The 16,964-nt window shown below is 50.1% G+C and overlaps 1 protein-coding gene across 6 annotated transcripts in view; it reads left to right on the top strand.

Annotated features, from left to right (window-relative positions):
• Positions 1-1,316: 1,316 nt before the first annotated feature.
• The window catches only part of Bmal1 (basic helix-loop-helix ARNT like 1), a 94,670-nt gene continuing 79,022 nt past the window's right edge, over positions 1,317-16,964 (top strand). For 2 of the 6 annotated variants that reach the window (XM_021652787.2, XM_021652786.2), the window contains exon 1: positions 1,317-1,445. The gene's annotated coding sequence lies outside the window, so the exon portion shown is untranslated. Of the gene's footprint in view, positions 1,446-1,934; positions 2,174-16,964 lie in introns of those variants that run through there. The other 4 variants (XM_060367008.1, XM_060367007.1, XM_060367010.1 and 1 more) reach the window with 3 other exon arrangements.

Here is a 16,964-nt window from a genome sequence, read left to right as displayed (position 1 = left end):
AATGCTTTCCTAATGCTTTGTTAGAGTTCCATATACACAGCGAGGTCCCCTCACAAAACAGGACAGCGACAAAGTAAATCTCCTCACACAGCAAGTTGTTTGGTCTTGAAGCCAATCCACATTTGGACAAAGGCTGTGTGCCTTGCAAAGGGCTGGAGAAGGGTCACAGCTTTACAAATACTGAAATGCTGTCTTGAAGCGGGGTGTTAGAAGCATGCACCTTTAATCCCAGTACTTGGGAGGCAGAAGCAGGTGGACCTCTGAGTTTGAGGCCAGCCTGGTCTACAGAGTGAGTTCCAGGACAGCCAGGGCTACACAGAGAAACCCTGTCTCAAAAAACCAAACCTACCAACCAACCAACAACTCCGCAACTCTCTTTCTGTCCTGCTCCCTCGATACTTTTGCAAAGCAGATTTGCCAGGACTGCGCCTGTAACACGTGACAGAATCTTGCTCAGGTCTCACCCTGTGGCCCAGGGTAGCTTAGAACTCGAGACTATCCCCCTGCCTCCGCTTCTTGAGGGGTGGGATTACAGAGTGCGGCACCACACCCGGGAGACTTCTCTCTCAATGGGAGTGACAGCTCCACTGGATGCTTGGAGGGCAAGACAGACGAAAAAGAACGCGAGATCGCGTAGGTCGTCGGAAGGAAAAGTCTTGTAGAAACGCTAGGTGTTAGCGCCGTGTTTCCGACGAGAGCCAGCAGGGGTTTCAGGAAGGTTCTGGCCCTCTGGGTTCCTAAAATGTGGTTTCCTAGATGGAGCTGGGGCAGGACGCGCGAGGAGATGCTGCGTTTCCTCTACGAGCAAGAAGGGGATGAGGGAGGAGGGAGAGCTGGGAGGCAGGCACCAGCCGGGGACGTGACAGAGGGGCAGGGGACAGCGGCGAGCGCGCGGAGCCCGCACCGCAGTGGCCGCAGCTAGCCGGAGACCTGAGGGGAAAAACCGAGGGCCGGAGCGAGAAATCCACGGAGCGCGCGGATTGGGCCTCTCCTCGGGGCGTGCGCTGCTGTGCGCCCCGCGATTGGCGAAGGGAAAGTAGCAGGTAAACCAGCCCTGCCGTTTTCCCATTGGTCAGCGGCTTCCCCATCGGCCTCGCGATTGGCTGAGAGCAACGCGGAGCCGAACGCGAGTCGGTTTGGATTGGCTGTCGAGACCGCTCCGCTCGCGCCCTCCGATTGGCTAGCGGGAAGAGGCAGGTATCCGGGCTCCGCGGCTCCTCCATTGGTGGGCGGGGAAGGGGGGGGTTGGGCACAGCGATTGGTGGGCGGGGGGCCGGGCCTGGGCCGGCGGGGAGCGGATTGGTCGGAAAGTAGGTTAGTGGTGCGACATTTAGGGAAGGCAGAAAGTAGGTCAGGGACGGAGGTGCCTGTTTACCCGCGCCGGACTTGCCGCCGCCGCCGCCGCGGGATCCGAGTGCGGGCGCGGGCGCTCGCGGCGAGCCACGGTGAGTGTCGGCGCGGCCGCGGGCGGCGGCCGTCCCGGGGCGCCCCGTCGGGGGTCGCGGGCTCCCGGGCCGGGCGCGCCGCCGCCGCCCCCGCCCGCGGCGCAGCCCGGCCGCCGGGAGCCCTGCCCGACGTGCCCGCTGCCGGCCTTAAAGGGCCCGTGCGGCTCCCAGCCCCCACCCGGCCTCGGGGAGGCTGCGCCCCTTAAAGGCGCCGCGCCCGCGCGCCCCGATCCTCGGCACCCCGGCTGCGCGGCGGGCGGGGGAGCACCCGGGGGGCCCCGGGGGGCTGCCGGCGGGCGCGCCCACCTTGCCAACGCGGGCGTCGCCACCTGGCCCGGGAGGGGGCGGCCGGCGGCCTCTTAAAGAGACCGCCGTACCCCGAGGCGACGATGACCCCAGCCCGGCACGAGCTCTGGGACGTGTCCCCTGGAGCTTCTGGGTCCCCGAGGGGATGCCCGGGTGGCGGGCAGAACGACGCCTGCCTGGTCAACCCCTCTGCACTTCGCTCTCGGGGGCCGGGTGGGGGCGGGTAGGGCGTCTCCGTGGAGTCGGGGCGTCCGCGCCCGTGCGTCCCTTTCGGCCTGTCTCGGGGCTGGCGCGGACCCCGGGAGTCCCCTGGCGGGCACGGACCAGGCCCACCCTCGCTTGAGGACGGCCGTCGGGCCTCGCACTGCCCGGTACCTGGGCGGCCCTGGAGGATGTGCCTTCCCTGTTGGGTCTGCGAGCAGGTACCCGATGGTTTGGGGACCCAGCCCTGCGCCCCAGTGTTTGCCCGGGAGACACGCGGAGGACGCAGCGAGGATGCGGGTTTGACAGATAATCGGGGAAGGAGAAGGTTTCCACCCGAGATTACTCCCGGGGTTGACGGCTTTGGGGAGCCCGGCTTTGCTGGGAGAAGTGGAAGGTAGAATTTTACGCAGACTCGGGGCGCACGTGGCAGCCACCGCCGGGGGTCGCAGAGCGGATCGCGATCGGCGGGCGCCGGGGAGAGAAGGGCTGCGTTGGACAGGGGCATCTGTTGTCAAGTTTGTGCTGGCTAAGCTGCTCACCCGACACCTGTTCCCTGTGCACCGTCTCCTTTAGCTGTCACCTCGCCTAGTTTTGGCCCTTTGACCCCTCACGGTGGGGCTCTACTGCCTTAAGGTGTTCCTTTTCAGCAAGAAATTATTAGTCAGGTTTGCTCACCCAGTTCCCAAAAATCAGATGCTGTATTCACGACGAACTACTTTTTGACAGTACCAGTATTGCCAGTATCTTCGTTGTGGGTATTTTTCCCCCTGGGAAAACTATCATTAAATGTGTGGGGTTTGTTTGTTTACTTGTTTGTTTTTGGTTTTTTTTGACTCATTTGTCATTTGTCTTTCTGACATTTGCTTCTGTGCCCTCTTTTCAGTCTATTTTTACTTAACTATTATTTTTATTACGTTCCCATTGATATCAGGGTCTGTCAGTTTGGGTTGGTGGATTTTCTAATTAATGTACCAGTTGAATCATGAGCTTAAAATAATCGTTGCTGCTCTTGAGCAATTTTGAATAATCTCAGGCTCCCTGTGCTTGCAAGAAAGGGGCAAAACAAAACAAAACAAAACAAAAAAAAAACAAAACAAAAAACCAACAACCCACTTCTGTAAAATTTGATTCCCATTCCAGGGAAGTTCCAAATATATATGTATATTTTAAATACACAATTTAATCTTTCAGATTCTGCTTTGTTCCTGAGTTTGTATTATTGCTAAATCTTTAAAGATGGCTTGCTGAACGAATTTAGAAGGGTTAGCAATTTCCTAGGCAGATCTGAAATTGGGTGTATCAACGGAAGCCGGCTCTGCAGCGGCATTTCGGTTCGTAGATGTTGCCGGTGAATAATGATGTTAAAACAGCAGTGAAAGCTGCGCTTTGTTCCAATCCCCGCTGCTTAAAATGGGAGAGGCTCCGACAAGGTGTGGAGCAGCAGTTACCTGGGAGTTAGGAGCCGTGCAGCTAGGTTCTGGCTAGGTGGCGATTGTGGCGCTGAGGGCAAGTTCCTGCACGGTTCTGGGTTACGCTCACCTCTGTTAGAAAGTTGGGTGGTTGAACTAAAGCTGTCAAAGGTTTCAACCGCTCTCCCATTCTGCACACCGCTAAATATTTAATAGATTTGAATCAGGGCAGGCATTTGCCTCCTGGAGCTGTTAGAACATCTGAGCGAAAGTCCTGTTCTCATGGGAGAGTTAAGCAGATCAACAGATGGTGTTCAAATGATATATAATTGATGACGATTCACCCGTATCTCTGCTATTTGCAGAAGAGGTTTACATGCCACGGGGCAGGAAAAGGAAGTGGCCTTGTTTTCAGATTTATTCCTTCGCACCACCAGTCTCACTGGGATAAGTGCCACGGAGATACCTGGCCGCATGAGCAGAGCTGCAGATGAGCATGCAAAACTGAACGAGTTTTATCTGTCTCTGGTGGACAGCCTGTCTTCTGTCTGTGAGCTTCTCTCCTTCTGTGCGTCCATCATCGCTCCACTTGGTAGGAGAACATGAAGAGCTGCTGCCCCTGGCAGGACTGCAGTTTCAGACCGTGACCTCGCTGTTTTTCTGCCTGAAGTAGGCATTTGTAGGGGAATTAGAAAAGACAAAACCCTTTCTAGACTTTGAGGTTGAACAAGGAGCAGAGGGACACAAGTCTTCTCTGTCATTGCTCGCTTTATCATGGGGCTCAGGTTGAGCCTAAGTATCTCTTTAGGTTAACTTTCTTCTCCCCTCCATCTACCTGTTACGACTTACTGCTGCTCAGCATCTTTTTTTTTCCTTTCAGAACACCCTGTCCGTTTCCCACTGTCCCCTCTGCGCTTCTCAGCTGGGAGAAAACATTGCTCTTGCCACTGAGCTCTCGAATGGTCAGGAAGCCCTGGGTTCTTAGGGGGCAGGAGCTGGTCCCTGGGCTGGAGCCCTGTGGCTTTAGACAAGTGTGTGACTTTGTTTGACCTCCGTGCTACTCCTCTGGTGCAGTGACAACGCCTGCCTCTTGGAGTCTGTGCGAGGATGACAGGACATGATGCATGTCAAATGCCGAGCACACAGGAAGCCTCTCCTCAGTGCCAGCTGCCACTCCCTCCCACCTCTGCCAGGCTCCTGTCACCAGACCATCCTTTGTACTTTTTGCCCCGGACTCCCCACCCGTCTCGGTAGAACCTTTGTCTTGATTGAGGAGTAGGAAAAAACCAAAGCTGTTGTAAGCCTGTTGTACACTGGGCAGTTTCCATGTGTTCATACTGGGTGCCCCTGAGTCTGGCTATCTCCCCACTAGGTGCCAACTCCCCTAGAACTGAACATTCTCTCCTGCTCTGGCTTTCTCCCTGCCTTCCTTTTTTATACTTCTCAAAACTTCTAAAATCTTTAATTCTTGAATTCCAGGTTGTTTTGGTCCCTTTGCAGCTTGATCTCATGTGTCCTTTAGTCTCTGGAGATCACCTCCTCCTTGTACCTTCAGGTCGTGTTGCCTCCTTGATTCTCTTCCTGATCCTGCTGAAGGTCAGCATCGACCTTCTGCTGTTCACACTGCTCCCGTCCCCCAGGGTCCCATCTCTAGCCATGTCCCCCACTCCCTGTCCCCCACTTTAGCTTTAGGCAGGTCCAGTAGTGTCCTGCGGGGTTCCAGGCTTTCAGCCTGTTGTCAAGCACTGTGTCCCAGAATCAGCATACCCCTCTGGAGGCTACAGCCTTCATGCCGCTCTCCCCGAGCTGTTCCACCGGGCAGCTGTTCACTGACCTAGAGCCCCAACTCTTTCAGATCTCAGCTTCTGCTTGCAGCCTTCCTAACAATGGCTGACTTGCTTTTTCTCCCTGTCTTGGCGTCCCCCTGATGGGATCTACCTCTAGCTCCTGGAGCTGCAGTGTGGACTGAGTGAGTGGAGATACTGGCCGTGTGTCAGGGTCTTCAGCATACTTTGCAGTGGCCCACTGGTGCTCTTCTCATTGCCCGGTCCCTCGATCTGTTGTCGGGGACTTTCCAAATGCAGCCCACAGGCGGGCCACCACCATTTGTTATGTGTACCGGACTGTCCAGCCAAGCCAAGGGGTGGCCCATCCTGCGCACCAGCTGTCAGCCTCCTTTTGAACCCCACCTCCGGCTGTTCTAATGCCGGCACTTGGACCCTTAGGAACAGTCTTTATCTTGACTTTCCCCACACTTGGCATCAGTGTCCCCAGCCCTTCTCTAATCTCTGTAGGTTCTGTTGTGTTCTATATCACATTGGGCTGTGCCTGGGACTCTGGCCTGTTTGTCCAGACAGAGCACTTTGGATAGAGTTCATTCATTCTGATTCCTCCCAAATCATAGGCACAGGAGGCCTTCAGGACATACTTGTCTGGTACCCATCCCAGTTGGAGCCTGGAGGAGGAGGGATGCACACTGCAGAGGGGTCCTGGGATATAAGATGAGGGATATATTAGGGTCATAGGGGTACATGGCCTTAAGTTATGGTCTCATGGAAGGAGAGTTTGAGTTTGGCGATTGAGGATTGGGAGATGACCTGTCCTGAGTCCTTGCTTCAGGGGAATGCTGGGATAGGGGAATGTTCAGTGAGTGCAGGAATATAATGGCAAACATTTTTTACTTGAGTACATGCTGTCCTTTTAAATTCTGCAAACTCCTATTCGTCCAGCCTGAGTAAAGACAGGTCGTCTGATTTAATGTTCCGGTTAATACTGTTTTGGATATACAGTGAGTGAAACATTTATATGTATTTACCCCTTTCACTACCGCTTTAATTGTATGTTCCAGACAAGCTAGTGAGCTTCTTTGAGCGAGATCTGCTTCAACTGAAAAAGGAATAAATGATTACGGCAGTCATTTATTGGGTGTTTTCTGTGTGCCGGTGAACATGTTGCTCACCTTAGGCTTATTTCATGTACTCTTCATCATTGTCTTGTGAGGGCTGCACCACTGCCCAAGATGACCCACGTTCTAAGGGATTGGCCAGGATTCATTTATCTGCTGGTCTGCAGAGCCTGCTGGGAGGGATAGGGAGTTAGATGCCGTGTGACAGACATCATGCTAGCCCTGTCAGCCTGAGGAGGTTGGGAACCAGTCTAGTTGGGAGGCATGATGTGCACTGTCCTAGCAGGGTATCCTTGCTACAGGAGGGCCCCACATGTGGATATTACCCTAGTAGCAGTTACAGGAGCTTATGAGCATCCTCCTACATCCTGTGATGTGTGTTTGCTATCTCTTGCTTTCTCCCACCTTTCTGAGGTACTCCTCTGATGCAAGCCCCAGGTGCTCAGCCTCCTCCCCCAGAGGATCCCCCATGTAAGATGAACTTCCTGAAAACACCCACCAGCACTGGTTCCATCAGAGACACCTAGGAGCTCTGCCCAGAGAGGAGACCTCGAAGTCTGTCGGCTTTGTGCTCCTTATCCCAGAGACCCACCACCCACCACTGCCAAGCCACTGCTGTCTGTTTTTAATGCCAGTTGTTTCCTCTGAATACATTTAGATAGCAAAAGGAACATTGTCTTATGTGAAGAACCTGTTACATAAAATTGGGTTATATAATGTTCAAATATATACCCCCCTCCAAAGGTAACGATCACCGGCTCTATGGAGTAGAATTAAGCTCAAATTGACAAGTGTGAAAAGTGACACTCTTCCCTCACAGCCTCCTTTTGAACTCTGCTGTGCTTGTTGGGGACATGGGGCAGGCTGAATGGGAACGAGTCTGGATCCGCCCTGGGGTGCTGCTGGGGGACAGGCTTGAAGTTGCCTTTTGGGAGAGGAGATGTAGTGACATCTTGGTGACTTTTGTCTCCCTTGTGTCTAAGCTGCTTACTTCTTCACACTTAGACACATCAATATCACCTGTTGTCCACTCTTCTGCTCTGCTCTCTCCTCCTTTGGGTTTTCTCCATACAGCACCACCAGGGAGTACCTTTTAAGAACAAATGCCCTTTGCCTGGCCTTCTGGGCCTCTCAAGGCTGCCTATGCCCCTCTAGCCCCCCCCTCCTGTCCCCAACCTCCATTACTAGTACCTAAGCTCCTATGCTGTTCTCTTTGTCATACTCTCATCTACTGAATGTCCTAGCCCATGATCTCTTGAGCGAAGAGGCCTCCCTCTCTTCCCCCTCTTCTAGCTACCCTGAGTCGCTCTTCTTAGAGAAGCCTCCTCTAGTATCCTCCCCTCTTCTCCCCACCCCCTTCCTTTTGCTTGCCAGTCATTTATTCCAAAGCAATGATATTTCACAATTGGCCGGTTGCCATCTCCTGCCTAGTCAGAATGGTCAGTTCCCTCATTTTTCAGTTGTTTGATGATCTGTCTTCCTCTCACTTCCTGCTCTCTGGCTCCACTCATCAATTCATTTAGTGGGATTTCCTGGAGGCTCCCAGGTGCATAGCACAGTTTTGAGCTCAGAAGTGACCAAAATGAGCCTCCTGGGGAAGGGCAGTAAGCAAAGATCCCTGCAAAGGAGCCGAAGGGAGTGAGCAATAGGGAGCGCAGATACTGTCAGGGAAGAGGCGCTCGCAGGGCCGTACAAGACTCCGCTGAGAGGTGATCTGAGCTCAGCTTCCAGAGATCCAGAACACTGCTCCAGGAGGAGGGTCTGGCTGGTACAAAGGTCCTGATGCTGGACGCAGCTTGAATGCCAAGGAAAGTAAAAGCTGGTGTAAGGGTATGAGTCTCTGGCCAGACGCCTTCTCTCTTCTTTCTCTTCTCAGGACCCAGAGCCTAGAGTCAAAGGCCTGCAAATATGAATTAAAACACTTGCCCTTAATTGTATGCAATGTAACTAGTGGCCCACTGTTTTCTGCTTAGAAGGGCTTTTGTGAAACACAAGGCGCTGTTTATACGCTGCGCCACACGCAAACAGATTAAGGGTTTGAAGGGTCCCCTCATAAATGTACTGCTGCTAGGTGTCACCAACCGTCATCCATTTTAATTATATTTAATGCAGACTTCTGTTTGACATGCATGCTCGTTTTAAAAGCAGGTTTTTTTTTAAAAGTATTTGTAATGCAGTTGATGGAAGCTTGATATAAATATATTATATAGCAACCAAACTAAATAATGGTTTAATTCTCTATCACGCTCAGGAAAGCCATTTAGGGACAGCTGTAGCCAAACTGTATTGCTTTCTTCTAAAGCAGTGTTAGCGTTAATTAAGCTGCCGCTCGCGCGCGCAGGCCCTCATCTGTGCTGCATTACAGTTATTTACTGCTGGCTTTCGCTGTTTATCTTAGTCACTTCTACTGTTTTTCCAGTCTGTCAGAAAGCTTTTTGGAAGGACTTTTTTTTTTTTTTTTTAACCTTTGTGTCCTTAAGAGTTGGTCGGTCGTTCTATAAATGGGACAGCAGAGCTCAGAGAGGAGTGTGTGCTGTGTCACGTTGGAATGGATATTCCTTTTGCAACTTTGATTTCTCAGGGTCTTCTCAGTTATAAAATCTTGTGTTTTCCAAGAGTAACAGGGAAGTGTCACATGGCCTTCATTGTGCAAACCTGCTTTGGACCCCCCCCCCCCAAATTCTTCTAGGAATACAATCCGAGGGGGAGTTTAGAAGTTCCCTTGTCTAGTGCTCCTCCTTAGCTTTGCTTTCACCACCACCACCACCCCTGCCCCAATTTATCTGTCTTTCTAAATGCGTAGAACTTTCAGTCCAGATAAGAATTTGTGTTCTTGGTCATCTAATCTCCCATATCATTATGTAAATCACCTTTTCTTTGGACTCTTAGGAATAAACATGGTGACTGGTTTGTTTGCTTGTGAAATACACTTGTGAGAACCCTCAGGGATTGGGATGAGCTTGCCTCAGAGAGCAGAGCTAAAAGAGTGTGGGATCCAAAACAGTTTTAAATGTTAAATGCAAATCTATTTTCAGTATCCTGCTGGAGGGGAAAAAGGAACCCAAGGCTGGGGATGATAGAAGCGACTTCTGCTTCAAAGAAGGAATGAGTTTTACTGTGGCAGTGGGGGAAAAGCCATCTTTTCACCAAGCACTACCCCTCCCTTCCCACCTCTGAATCCTGTTTTTGGCATCTTGGGTCACTGTGCCATTTGAGACATTTGATATTTAAGTGACGTTGGTGGCTGAGCTCAGCTGGCAGTGTTGAAGAAAATGACCGATGTGAGCATGCTGTACCGTCTGTCCTCGGTGCATTCTGGAGTGAAGGATTGCCGCACTGGAGTGACAGGGCACTTTTAGCGCTGCCCTTGACTGGTCAGCTATGAGCAGTATGCTCATCTTCGCCCTCTCACTGGAAGGCATAGGAGTCTGTGCGAGGAGACGCTGCCCTGGAGCTTCACTGTGGGGCTGGGGCTTGCGTGGCGCCTCATCTTCTTCCTTGAGTGTCAGAATGTGAGCAGGAATGTCACCTGCGTATTTCCTGCTGGGTCCCAGGACTTGGCGTCTGTACAGAGCCACTACCCAATAAATACCCGTTTATTTATTCAACAGGTGAATTGAGCTTTGTGAAAATGCCAGATGTCTTGCCTTCCTGCAGGACAAAGGCAAAACTTGTCCTTGTGTGTGTTTGGAAGAAGTCTAGGTTGCCTTTTCCCTTGGGCATCTGTGTTTTTCCTATCCTCCATGTTGGCTGGAGGTCTGATGAGGACTTAACTGTTCCACTGACCTTCATCTTTATGTTGTCTCCACTTGGCTCCAGAGCACAGCTTAGCAGTGGCTGAGCCACATCAACTAAAAGGAAACTTACTGCCTATTTATTTGGGCACAACGACACGTTATTTAGCCAATAGATGTCTGAAGGACTATATGCCAAGTACCAGGCTAGACCCAGGTAGCTGGTTCGTTTTTTTATGACCCAGAAGCCTGCAGTTTTATTTCCTTAAAGAGCAGCCCATGGGCTGTGGAAATGGCTCATTTGTAAAGTGCATGATGAGCAAGGATGAGAACCCGGTTTCCGATGCCAGCATCTTATCTAGGACTCACAGAGGAGGCCAGGGCTTGTCCTTGTGAGGTGGATGGTTAAGAATACAGGTAATTCAAGGGACAGAGATAGAAATGACCAGATTGTGTTCAGAGATGGCCTAACCTAGAGTGAAGGGTTATGAAGTGAGATTTGAACTTTGGAGGATTATTCAAGGCTGTGTTTAACCCACATTGTGATGGGGAGCAGGGAGTTCAGTGACAAGTCAGAGTTAACCTAGTGACCATTTAGATCCAGCTGCCAGCTTAATAAAGCCTAGAGCCATTTGCAAGGAGAATCTTTGTTGATGGATTGCCCAGATCAAATCAGTTTGTGGCTGTGTCTGAGAGGGATTGTCTGCATTGATGACTGATCTTGAGGGGACCATCCCTAGGCATAAGAAAGCTAAGAGTAATCCAGCAAGCACACTCATCCATGGTGTCTGCCTGCAAGCTCCTGCCCTGAGCCTGCCCTGACTCCTTTCAATGACAGATTATAACCTGGAAGTGAAAGAAGAAATAAACCCTTTCCTTCCCAAGTTACTTCTGGCCAGAGAGCTTTATCAGAGCAACAGGATGAAACTAAAAACATTTAGCGTGATGGTTAATAGGGATTGTCAACTTGGAAGGATCGCTTGTGTGGGTTTATGTTGATTGGGTTAATTGAGGAAGGAAGGGCCACTCACAGAGGGAAGCGCCATTCTGAGGGCTGGCGTTCCCTCCCCACTGAATAAGAAGGGGAAGGGGAGCTGAGTGTAAGTACTCATCTCCCGCTGCTCTTGACTATATATGCCATTAGCCAGCTGCCTCTCAAGATCCCTGTCTTGATGGACTATCCTTGAATTAGGAGCCAGAATAAGGCCCTTCTTTAAATTGCTTGTGTCAGTGTACTCAACGTCGTCATCATCACCACCATCACTGTCATGTGTGTTTGCATGTGCCGTGGTGTGCATGTAAAAGAGGGCAACTTTGTGGAATAAGGTCTCTCTGCTTCTACCTTTCATCGAGTTCCAGGATTGAACTCAGGTTATTGGGCGTTTGTTGTTGGGTAGTAACTTTTTTTTTCCCCATAGAGCTGTCTCACTAGCTCCTTGTGAGTTTTGTTTATTTGCTTGTTTTGTTTTTAATCACAGCAACAGGAAAAGTACAGAGACACCTATCAAAGTAGTAGAGACTGGCTGGAGAGCCCATGAAATTATTTTGTTACGACATGATAATACTCCCTAAGTACTTACACACGAGCCCCGTGTAAAAGGAATGTTGCAGTTAGGGTGGAGCAGAGAGGGTGGAATATCTCAGAGGTCTGAGCGGAGGGAACTGGATGAGCCAGATGGAGAGGGCACACGAGGCTACAAGTCCAGGTTAACTGACAGCTGTCACTCCGTAGCACTCGTTCCTTGGCGTCCTGGAGCATGCAAACATCTGTCAACGTGAATGGCTGTCAAATGTGTGACTCTGTACTGTGCTGTGACCAGATACCTCAGCCACGAGTTCTAAAGAGGCAAAGCGCCATGTTGGGAAGATGAGTGTTAAAAAAAACATACATTTTGTCTGTAAGGAGCACTGGATTAGAAATTGAATAACCTGCATTCTAGGTTGCTTCCACTACTCCCATCATCCCTTAAGCAAATCGCTGAGCCTGATTGTTGAGCTGGTAAAATAATTCTCATCCAACCCTTCACAGCGTGGGTGAGTCTTATGCGTGAGAGAGATAATGGAAGAAGCAGGCCTAGACGTCAAGGCGCAGTTTCTCTTGGCGAGAGTGTGCTGGTCTTTACAGGTGTTGCAGCTAAGCTGGGCCACCCGGGGGCTGGCTGGAGGATGTGGCGCTGTCCATTGCGCGGGTGCTGACTCATACTGCTTTGTTGTCTAGCAACATTCTTGTTGTTGTTTTGAGACAGGGTCTCCTGTGCTCAGGATGGCTTTGAATTTCCTATGTAGCTGAGGATGATCTTGAACTTCTGGTTCTCCTGAATCCAGCTCCTGAGTGTGGAGATGAAGGGCATGTTCCACCACCCTGTATATGCAGAGCTGAGGTTTGAACCAAGGATTTTGTGCTTGCTGAGCAAGCATTCTGTCAACTGACCTGCATCTCCAGTCCTGGGGCCATGCTTTAAAGACAGTTACTCATTTTGTACGCAGAGATGGAGAGCCTTATATCCAGACATGGATGGAAAAGGCAGACACAGATAGTCGTCTTCTCCAGAAATGTCTCTCACGACGTGACAAACAGCTCCAAACCAGAAAAGCAAGAGTCAGAATCTAGCCAACTGGCTAGCCTGGCATTCTTGGACGGTGTGCCTATCCTCAGGCATTAGGCAGCGATCCAGAAGAGCCTCCATTAGCCTGGGATTAATAAATGAGCCAGCAACACTGTCTAGGTAATAGCCAGTTGCAAAGCCCTAGCTGCTATGGCGTAGCAGAACCTTGCTTGGAGCTCTGCCGACTCGTAACATCATCAGCATTATATATGTATTCGTATGTATTAACAGTGGAGCCTAACCTTTGGCTGTTGACGAATGTGCTGACTTGCCTTTCCCACTTACTCTTTGTGACAGTCCTATGGAGTGGGTGGCCTAGGTCTCGTTCTCTTGTGAGGAAGTCTGAAACTCAAGGGGTGCTCAGATGATGTGTACGGTGAGGAAAAGCTGGGATTAAAACTCCAAGCTCACTTGAGAGCTTCCTTTTTATTTATTTATTTATTTATTTTTATTTGTTTGTTTTTGTGAACAGCAGCAATCTTTCTTATACTGCAGAATGTGTCCTGTCACAGTCTGGGGGCCTCACACAGCACAGTGGGGCTAATAGGCATATTACCATGCAGTGGTATTTCAGTTAATAGACAGATCACCGTGCAGTGGCCCTAGCTCGCCGCAGCTCTCTTTTCTTCAGAGCCCATGGCTGCTGTCCTGCTGGCTGCTCAGTGGCCGGTGAGCAAATGGATGGCAGTGATGAGCACAGCAGAGAGACTGACTCTTGCCGGCTATGCCAGCTAGTCCTTAAGGAATGACTGGACGAGAGATTTTCTCTAGGTCTCTCAGACTGGCTGGGTGGTGTCCAGCCTGCTAGGGCTTCTGGGTGATGGTTGTCAGAATCTTCCTTTCAAGGCCTTTTCCTGTTGAGTGTTGCCATTCAACACTCGCAACCAGTTTGCTCCGCAGTTTTTTACAGGCAGTGCCTTGTTTGGTCTCCGTCATGAGCCCTGGAGACAGGTGTTGGAAATCTGCATGTGCAGACTGGGCATTTGTCAGGAGGGTATGAGTCACTGTCCAGGTCCCCACAGCTGGTCAATGGCAGAACCAGGCTTCCAAGCTGCATTTCTGACTCTACCCAGCTCTCCCCTGGTTTGCTAAAGCTGTTCTCAAATGTTCTGTATCCTGTATTTAGAAGCCTTTACGACCTGCAGCGATGATTAACTTCATGTGTTCTGTGCTGTATACTGTTACTGAGCCAGTAAATAAAAAGATCACGTGACTGTTTCTTGTCTTGTGCTCAGCCGATACGTTCCTCCCCCAGATGGTGCACTGAGTAGTCTTTGCGGTAGGTTCCTGGGCCAGCAGCCTTCCATCTTAAAAACAAACAAAAAACAATCCCAAGGCTTTTACAGCTGACAAAACACAAAGTTTATATTATTTCTTTAAAAAGTTGACCATGGTGTTCTTCTTGGTCAGGAACACAGCTCCTGTGATAACAGTTTCCATGGAGACGTTAGTCTTGGCCCTCGGTTCAGCTTGCAGTCACTTTGCTGGGTATAGAGAGCTGCTGTCGGAGACAGGGCTGGCTGCACACCTTACCTTTCTTGAGATCCCCTACTGTTTCTGAATGAAGCTGATACTCTTTTTTCTTTTTGGGTCCTCCCAGTTTTCCTCTCAGCTGAGCAGAACTCGCCTTTGAGGTCCTGGTGATGGCCTCTATTCAAAAGTTTTCCATGAGAGAACATGGAATGAACACGTTCATACACAGGTTAGGACACCCCTTTGAAGTGTGTTAACAGCCATCAAGGGGCGTCACTGGGGTGTGTGTGGGACTGATCTCATGCAAGCTACTTGGGCTAGTTCCTCTGTTACGGAGACCCACAGACCCCACACTCCCACAATAGCTGAGCCTAGGTAGAGGGTGACTTCCTACTCACCATCCAGAGTGAAGGGGGTCTAAGCCTGGCATCATCAACGTGTCTTCGCTTGGTGGCTGAACATAAGAACTTCATTTTACCTTCCCTCATGGAGAGAACCAGGGTAGGAGGGGTCATATCACTTTATGGGGAAGACCTTAAATCAATAATTCTCTTCCCCCAGTGGTCAGGTTTCAGTCCTATGGGCACATATAACTACAAAGGAGGCTGGGAAATACCTTTAATCGGGAGGCCATGTGCCCTGTGAGGTCAGTGGTGGAAAGGAGGTAGGGAAGATAGTAGTCAGTCATTGTGGTGGGAATGTCCGGTGGTTGCTAGAATCCGGAGCTGGTGTGGGAGAGGGCTGGAATGATGCCTGGATCAGGGATCAGAAGCTAGGCAGCCATTGAAAGCAGGGCAAGTACAGCCATCTAGAGATCAGGCAGTTCACTGCTCGCAAACTCAGCAGCTAGCTTGTACCCAGGCATTGGAAGAGACTCTTTATAATCCAAAAAGACTTAAGTTGTCAGCAAGAGGAAGTAAGTTCACCAGTGTGATTGACATGATAGAAAGAGCCCTTGCCAAGGAGTCGAGGCCTTTGTTTGGAACGGATCTTTCACCTCTGACCCGAGGAGAACCTTCCAGTAAATATTTTATCATTGTAAAAGAGGAGTAACTGTGATGGCCTTTCCCGCCAGAGTAGTGAGACTAATGGATGGGGACCACTCAGCACCTGCAGCTCCATGGGAACAGCTGGAGCGTGTCTGTTCGTTCTTGTATCCCGTACTCCACCCATTGCCTGGCCTGGGCCCATTGCTGAATGGAGTGCTGATCTTACCAGAGGTGGGAAAAGGCATGTGCAAAAGAGCTCTCCATCCTGCAGTCTTCTCTTCATGAAGAAGGATTCTGGGACTCATTGCCGGCCAAGTACTCAAACCCATGTATAAAACCCAGTAGCTATCAAGGATCAGGGCAGACATTAGAGCATCTCCCAACTGGGTGGGTGACAGCATGTAGCATAACTGAAGGTGGAATCCGCGAATGTGAACCAGCCTTTAAAATGACTTGGCCAAGCTGCTGACCTTCCTAAAGCCACCCAGGCTTGACTTCCTGCTTCACAATAATCAGATGCGGTTATAGAAGTCCTTTGATTTGAAAAAACATGGCTCATTCAAAACGATTGCTTTGAAGAGAAAATCTAGACAAGAACATATAAAACGAGCTTCATGTTTCTGTGTGATGAGGACTCCCATCCTAGAATCGGCGGTGATTTTTTTTCCAGTTGGTAAAGAAGTTGGGGATCATCAGATTAATTCATTTTGTTCCTTTTTTCCAAACTTTATTCTCTTATTTATTTTATTATTTACTTAGTTACTAAGGGTGAACATCTTGCTGGGAACTGTGTGGAGTGATTGTAGATGGGATTTACCACAAGAAAATGTGTTAATCGAAATTTCTTCCCAGTATGCACCCATCTCTTTTAAATTTTCATTTATAAAAGGAGGGAAAGGCACCAGAATATTCACAGTGTTTCTCATCTGTGGGATTAGAGGTGGTTTTTTATTCCCATTCTTACTGTGCAGTTTTCTTGGCTCAGCCCTGCATGCATCACTTTCATAATCATAAAAAGGCAGGGAAAATTAGCCCTTTGAATAAATAAGTTCATACTCGCAAGCTGAATGGATTTTTTTTTCCTTTGGTGGGGGCTGTCCTGGGCTATAAACTCTCAACTGCTTCCAGACTGATCCAGACTTCTTCCTGACTGAAGCAATAAGGAACATATATGGTGACGGAGATCCCTCCTGCGCATTAGCTGAGACCTGGGGCGTCAAATGCATTTGGAAGGATGTCCAGTAACACTCCTGTGGCATGGCCAGGCTTTACTGCAGTTGACCGAAATGAGTTCTGCACAGTCCCTGTTCTTGGATTACTCACTCATCTGTTTGTTTGTTTGTTTGTTTGTTTGTTTTAGAGTCAGGGTCTCACTATGCTGTGCAATCCTTTCTTCTATGCTACACCACCCTGACTCCTGCGTGGGTGGTTGGGTGGCACTGGCGGGCCCAGGTCTGTTCGATACCTGATCTCTCTATTCATGCTCAGCTTTGGTTTTTCTGGTAGTGGCTTCTGCAGAGAACTCACTGTGGTCCTCACCTCTCTACAGTTTCCTGTCCCTTTTGTTGTTGCTCAGGTGAGTGGCCTGAGCAGTCCTGGGATAGGGGAGATTTGGAGGCACTGACTGGAGGCACTGAGGTAGCCACAGACCTTCGAGAAGACTGCCCATCCTTCTGGGACTTAGCCCTTCTGTGGCATGGCAAGCTCAGCTGTGGCTCTTGAAGTTGTCTGAAGCCAGGCAGTTTCCAAGCTGTCATTCATCTAGTGAGATCCAGGAGTGTGGCAGTCCCTGTTCCAGGTGGTGGCTGAAGTACAAGATTGAGCCACTGACCTAGTCTAAGCCGTGAGGAGCTTTCTGTTGAGAGAGGAAACTAACCAGGAACTCAATGAGGA

Source organism: Meriones unguiculatus, chromosome 14 (genome assembly GCF_030254825.1).
Source record: "Meriones unguiculatus strain TT.TT164.6M chromosome 14, Bangor_MerUng_6.1, whole genome shotgun sequence".
Taxonomy (NCBI): domain Eukaryota; kingdom Metazoa; phylum Chordata; class Mammalia; order Rodentia; family Muridae; genus Meriones; species Meriones unguiculatus.
This window is presented reverse-complemented; position numbering and strand designations above follow the sequence as displayed.